Source organism: Triticum dicoccoides, chromosome 5A (genome assembly GCF_002162155.2).
Source record: "Triticum dicoccoides isolate Atlit2015 ecotype Zavitan chromosome 5A, WEW_v2.0, whole genome shotgun sequence".
NCBI lineage: Eukaryota > Viridiplantae > Streptophyta > Magnoliopsida > Poales > Poaceae > Triticum > Triticum dicoccoides.
The window spans coordinates 340,457,773-340,465,370 of record NC_041388.1 but is presented as its reverse complement, the minus strand read 5'-3'; the positions used below and the strand labels follow the sequence as shown (position 1 = coordinate 340,465,370).

At 45.2% G+C, this 7,598-nt stretch overlaps 1 long non-coding RNA gene across 1 annotated transcript; it reads right to left on the bottom strand.

Moving 5' to 3' along the window:
* Positions 1-2,726: 2,726 nt before the first annotated feature.
* Positions 2,727-6,726, bottom strand: LOC119301390. The gene is made up of 4 exons (XR_005147032.1): positions 6,034-6,726; positions 4,385-4,449; positions 4,268-4,305; positions 2,727-3,119 (listed from the first exon to the last, which is right to left on the bottom strand). It is a non-coding gene; the product is annotated as an uncharacterized LOC119301390 (long non-coding RNA).
* Positions 6,727-7,598: the final 872 nt, after the last annotated feature.

The following is a 7,598-nucleotide window of genomic DNA, read 5'->3' as shown; positions in this document are numbered from 1 at the left end:
TGAATCAGTTGATGCTTGCGAACCATGCCTCATGGGCAAAGATGACTAAGACTCCGTTCTCCAGAACAATGCAGCGAGCAACTGACTTATTGGATATAATACATATTGATGTATGAGGTCGATGAGTGTTGAGGCTCGCAGCGGGTATCGTTATTTTATGACCTTCACAGATGATTTGAGCAGATATGGGTATATCTACTTGAAGAAACATAAGTCTGAAACATTTGAAAAGTTCAAAGAATTTCAGAGTGAAGTGGAAAATCATCATAACAAGAAAATAAAGTTTCTACGATCTGATCGCAGAGGCGAATATTTGAGTTACGAGTTTGGTCTTCAATTAAAACAATGTGGAATAGTTTCACAAACTCATGCCACCTGGAACACCACAGCGTAATGGTGTGTCCGAACATCATAACCGTACTTTATTTGATATAGTGCAATCTATGATGTCTCTTACCGATTCACCACTATCGTTTTGGGGTTATGCATTAGAGACAGTTGCATTCACATTAAAAAGGGCACCATCTTAGTCCGTTGAGACGACATTGTATGAACTGTGGTTTAGCAAGAAACATAAGCTGTCGTTTCTTAAAGTTTGGGGTTGCAATGCTTATGTGAAAAAGTTTCATCTTGATAAGCTCAAACCCAAGTCAGAGAAGTGCGTCTTCATAGGATACCCAAAAGTAACTGTTGGGTACACCTTCTATCACATATCCGAAGTGTTGGGGATATTACTACTGGATAAAAAAACGGCCAGGAGAGGCCGGGTTATCCCTATGATGATTACTTTATTTGAAGCCCAGGAAGACAAAAGATGGTGGCGCTTCATGAAGGCCCAAGGCCCAAAGGCGGGTTAAGACCTGTAGACAGAAAACGACATTGATATGTAACTTGTATTGTAAGATAGAAGGAATAGAGACTGAGTCGGACACGTTTATGATCTGGCCTAGGGATTCTGTAAACCGACGGGCGTCGACCTATGTATATAAAGGGGCGACCCAGCGGCGGTTTAGGGACAACAGACAATAACTCGAGAGCTAGGCAAGCGGATTCGCTCCCTGATCATCGAAACCCAAGAAATTCCATCACAACTGGACGTAGGCTTTACCTTCACCGAAAGGGGCCGAACCAGTATAACTCTTGCGTCCCTTGTACGCTTTAACCCCTTTAAGCTAACCCGTCGCGATGGCTCCACGACTAAGTCCTTCCACGAGGACATCTGCCGTGACAAAACCACGAAAGTTGGCGCCCACCGTGGGGCTATCGCATGATGGTTTCGAGTTCTTGAAGGGCAGCTTCAAAGGACTCAAGGGATACGTTGTGGGCCGGATGACTAAAAGTCATCACGTCAAGCTCTACATCGACGATGCAGGATGGAGTCCCGAGGCCAGCTCAATTGAGTACGGGTACCGGGTCCCCTTTGGTGGAATTCACATCTTCATTGGCAAGATCGGCGAACCGGGCCCTGAGGCAGACATCTGCACCGGCATCATCGAGACGGCTCAGCATGCAAGGTCTGCCCAGGTTCAGCCCGTCGTAAAGCATGCCTTCGTAGGTGTCATCCATGGAGCGGAATATGAGGATAGATCGGCATTTGATGGCGAAACCGTTGTCTATTCTGATGACGAGTCTTCAACCGGAGAGACCGAGTCATTGTATCAGCTGCAGGATGGCCGGATTAGTGGTGGTTCCGATGGCGACAGTATTCCGGGCCCCCTTGATCCACCGAGTCGGGTCGCAGTCTTCATGGCCGGTACACAATCAGCGCAGCACTCTTCTACCATCGCAGCAATGATCTCTGGTTCAGCAGCAGCAACACCAGCGGGAGCAGGGGGCTTTGCGCCGCCTCCGGTTCAGGTTTTGTCTGATTTGTTCGATGCTTTGGCAACATTGATGGCAACAGAGGTGGACGTGGCAAACCGGGATCAACACAACGCGGATATTGCAAAGGTGAAGGATCAGATAACTCAGGCTAAAGCGGACTTGGCGGCGGAGAACACCGGGATGGCTACAGAGCGGGCCGAGTTAGAGGCTCGGGCTTACTGGCTTATGCTGGATCAGAGTGCGTCAGATGATGTCATGAGGAGAAGATACCGGTCGCACCTTCCACCGGTTTTTGAGGCAAGAAATCTCTTTAACATGCCAGGAGCAGGCACCAGCAACCAGGCAGTGGTAAATTGGGCGGAGGCACCTGGGACTGGGGGACCGGTTCAGCCGCGCGTGATGGAGCCGCTGCCTCAGCCTTGTCAGAACGATCTCCCATCACGACACGTCTCAATGCCTCCGGGTCATTACTCTAACCCGTTGGATAACATCGTTGCTCACTACACCACAACACGGATGCAACAGCATGTAATCTGCCGGGATAATGCACTTAAGAGGGCAGATAAACTGCCGGGACAGAGTTTCTCCCGACAGATAGAACTGCCACGAGAACGGCTGCCGGGGATTACTTCTCCCGGCAAGTAAACATTTCCTGGCAGTTTTTCTGCCGTGACCATTGTATTTGCCGGCAGTTTGTTTTCTCCCGGCAGATTAGTCATCTAATAGGAACTACATCTTACCGGCAGTTCTATAGCCTGCACAAGGACATTTACCCGGCAGGTAATATGCCAACACACACGTGTTGTTTCACAACCAGTGCAATATATCCCTAATTTAAGACACGGCCACTATGTTGAGGCCATGAAGACATATCACACAATCTATACACACACTTTAATCAATGTTACATGCAAGGTCTCATTCAATAACATTAACCAATCAAATACATAAGAACATTCTGCCACAATGCAAAGTACATATGTTTCTAGGATAAGAAATTGTGCCACACATCCAAAATGAGAATTCCATGGCTTATGTGCCAAAACAACCACCAAAATGAGCAAAGTGAAACTTGCAAAATCTTTAGGCTCAACAAAGAAGGCATATTACATACTCCCTATCTACCGAATTATTTGTCTAGATACGGATGTACCTAAACACCTTCAAGTCTAAGACAACATAATTTGGGACGGAGGTAATATATATTATCACTCCACCAACTTGTAAGATCGTCCAAACCTCCAGCAACTTGTACATCTTCCAAACCTCCAACAACTTGTGTATCTTTGAGATACCTGCAACAATATACATAAGAACTATAATATAGAATCTTGTAGACAAGATACTATAGTTTCTTTACAGTATTCACAAATTCTGGCCCTATGCATATATTGGTCATAGCTAGCTACAAGAACAGAAATCAATGCGTCTTATAAGCTATTATATATGATATAGTTATGCAAAGAAATAGATCAATTAGTACTATGAAAGCCAAATAAAAGTAAATATATCAACTATGTTCATGACTAAAAACAATTTTCAAGTTTGGCTCATGTACAATACCAATCTGATTACATTAAGGGAGAAATTGCAAAGAAATGACAAAGTAGTCAAGAGAGGTTCATTGAGCAAAGAATTGTCCACCCGTGTTGGCTAACGCCGATCTATGTTACTTATGAATCATGCATAAGGTATTAGTTCAGGAGCATATTACTGATGCTGAGGTCATTGTCAAAGCTGTAATGAGACATATAGCCATCACTTAATTATGTGTAATGTCATTACTGATATAAGTATTTCTGCAAGATAGAACTATATTATGGTTTTGATGGTGTATAACCAGTGGAGTAATTTTGTAGTGTAGGCATAAACAAAAACTGCGAACTTTACCATAGTTCAAAGGCTGCTGTTATGCCTCAATCAATGCAAGGTTCTTTCAGGTTGAAATAAATCTACCTTCATAATCAACATTGATGGCAAGTGTGCCAATTTGGTGCTTAAGCCTTGCTATACTATTTACTAGGAAGGAATGCCTTGGAATCAATCAATCAATCAAATGCACTGGCAGTAAAATGAGATGCATAATGTACCATCAGGACAATTCATGTTTCTACCAAGCAAAAGCAGCATCCTACTTTCAATTTGTGGTCTTGCTACACTTAAGTTCTGAATCAAAATAGCTGACAGTACCTAACCAAACTAAGCTTCTAAAATAAAGCTTGGAGCTATCATGAAGATAACTGTCATTTTAAGTGTAATCGTGAATTCCAACATGGCATTATGCTATTTCACAGTTTTTGCTAATATATAGGATACACATGTACAAGAAAGGTGCAACTAATGCCCTGGAGAAACCGAATTCAGAAATTACTACTTTACAAGGGGTGAGACAGCCACAGATCTAAACAATTGTAAAGATGTAAGTGAGTCCAAGGCATATTACCTCAGCTTGCTTCTGCCATACACTTAGAATACTTCCAGCTGCATTAGAGGTAAAGACTTTTAAGCAATCAACCATAATGTTCATTGGTAAAATATAATCACAAAAACATAAGCTTACATGCTTGTGTCTTCTGGTATCCCCTTTTCCTCTTTTATCTATTTTTGAAATGAAGATGCCAGCTTCTGTAATGATGGTTACTTGGTTAGCAATAGAACGGGTAAAATGTAGTTGGTATTTATACTTTTATTTAGTCTTTGAGAACAGAACACAATAAAAAAATGTAAAATACTTGTTTAATTTTCAATTGCAATTTATGTTTTCTCCGATGCATATACCAATATAATAATGATGATGCAATATTTTTCTCAAAGACACATATAAATACATGCCATTTTGTATCAGAAGAAAGCCGATGAGGTGCGAGATTGCATATCACAAAGGCGACAACAATTGAATAGGTAACATAATCGAAACAACTGATGAAAATTGTCAAATCTCAAGATTTTGTTAGCAGAAGAACAACTATGCACAAGTTCGAAGATTCTGAACTGTTCATATTTGGGCAGCGATCTCGTTTGCAGTATTTATCTTCGACAGATGGATAAGAACTGAAAGGATATGTCAGTAACATACCCTTCTTTTTCAAACGAAACCTGGCCTACATTCTAAGAAAATTCCATCTGACCTTGTATACCTCACCCTATTCTTGCTTTGTTTTAAAACTGATTCTTAGAGCTGAAATAGGACCATATACTTCGAAAACTACTTTTGACGCATGGCGTCTAGTGGGATGCATATCTCACCTGCATGATTGCTCGTGGATCAGTGACGTGCATTGATGCATAGCTTTTCTCAAATTTCCTAGATATATCCATCGGCTCATTTGAGTAGGTATGGCACACGATTGAGCCAAGGCTTTTTGTATCTACACCGGACCACGTTGTCGCTGTACACTAGTTCTAAATACGAGCCACTGACGTCAGCAAGACTACTGAGACCAAAATATCAAGGCTAGCTAATATGGCTATCTTTTTGTGCTGACAGAGGCAGGTCCAATTTTTAGAAAAAAAAATCCATTTCATTTGACTCATTTAATGCACAAGCGCACCGGCCAACTGCATTTTTGAAGGTCCCATGGGGGAAAAATGCCATGCACCCCCTCAATACTGTGCACCACACCCGTCCCTGCATCCTTTTCTAGAACCAAAATTCCTGATTCGTGGTGTGAGCCAGCTGAGTATAGTCCCCCACGACAGGCATTTAACACACCGCGTCTTGATTTGTCAGCATACCGTATCCATCACTCATATAGATGAATCAAATAGCCAAACTAAAAGCTGGCAGTTTTAGCTCGTATCTAACAGCACGCGTAGACGGCATAGATACCGTGGGCTGTTGCCGCTGTGCGCTGAAAAATCTGTTTCCCATATGCTTCTGCTATCATAACTGATAAGGATCAACTATATGGCTTCTCAAGCATGACAAGTTAGAGCAACAAACCTTCAAAGAATGTACGCATAACTGAACTAATGCTCAAGGATTAAACGATGCACACTGCTGTGTATATTGGTTAATTAGGTAAAAGATAAACTAGGTTATCAGAAAACTAGATAAGTTTATAAATGAAAATTACTTCATAATTCTCCTACAATAATGGTTATTTGCTACACAAGGTTTAGTTGGTGCGTTGTGAATGTGAGTGTGTCCTTGTTGTACTCTGAACAGACATACAAGGAAAAAACAGGGAATAGCATCTTGATACATACATACAGGTGATGAGCTCGATGATGAGAGAGGCGTCGTGGTGTGACTGGTGACGACTGTAGAGGTGTTTTGGAGCAGCCCTACGACCACCGCGCCATCCGTTCTCCATAGCAGCAGGTGCTGCAGGCCTTCACCCCCAGAAGGTGCACGCCCCACCAAGAAGAGGAACGCTCGATGTCGATGCAGCTCGCGGTCGATGGACGATCTGGTGCTTCCCGCAAAAGTACTAGATTATGGACCGCGTTCTGAAGGCAGTGGCGTTGGGAGTGTGGTGGAGGAAGTCCATAGAGAGGCCGTCGGGGACGAGCTCCTCAGGAGACAAGCGGCTACACTCCCGGTCTTACCCTCTCACGGATCCGGGCAAGGCATATGGAATGATGATGGGGGAAGTGGCGGTGGAGAGTTGAACAACCGGGGCGGCGTGTATGAGGCCCGGAGCAGCCAGATCCGGCAGCACCGACGACCAGCGCGGCCAGATCCGAACAACACCGATGACCAGCCCGGCCAAATCCGGCAATGGCTGCGCTGCTTCCACCGAACGGGAGGTCAGCGGAGGAAGAGAGGTAGGGGCGGCGCCGCACAAGGAAGGGGAGCACAGGGTGGCCAGGACTAGGGTTTGGAAGGGACGGTGGTGGAGTAGTTGGTGCGGCGGCGCTGGATCTGGGTGGAGGGATTTGGGGAACGACAATTGGGCTTTGGGGCTTTATTTATTTGGTGCGAACTTTTGGGCAACTCCCGTGGCAGGGCACGTTTAGGCCCAGTATCTCGCGCCACTAAAGTCGCCGGCAGATAATGGGCCGAGGGGTACTTCTCCCGGCAAATATAGTGACCTAGGAAGTGTTTGTCATTGCCGGCAGTTTAGGTGTCCTCGATGCTCATCTTCTCTCGGCAGTTACTTTGCCCTTAAGTAGTTCTAACGGCAGTACTAAGATTCCTGGCAGATGATTTGCCCTTATTTTACTATTTCTCCCGACAGTTAATTGCCCCCAATCAGGTGTTGTGGTGTAGTGGCTGCCGCTTCATGATTGGCGGCCTTCCCAATTGATGGCGAGTCCCCGGTAGCAGTTGAGACACGACGGGCTAGGGAGCTCCTTTAGACGGCCTTGACTCAGCAGTAGGCTTATTCATATAGCCGTGAAAGGATTCATTCTACTCCCCGCCCGAGTCGGAGCTACAGCAGGCATATCGATGAACCGGCCGTATCAAGCAGCGGGCGGAATCGTAATCCGCCCCATGGCCATAACCCGGCGGGTGGCGGTGGCAATGCTCAGGATGTAGTGGATCGCGCTAGGGCACGTCGAGAGGCCGAGTTAGCGGCGCAGCATGAGGCCCGCCAACTCATTCCAGTTCGTCCAACAACGTCGGTGGAACCAGGGGTTACCTCCAGTTCGTTAGGGGTACCATGTCTCGTCCCAGCATTGCGCAATGTACGGCTACCCAAGGATTTCAAAGGCCAGCGCAAAGGTGTCGAATTACACCGCCGATTTATCCCTCGAGTCATGGGTGGAAAGCTATGAGATGGAAATGGAGATGCTGGATGTGGACGAAGCAGCGTGTGCCAAATACT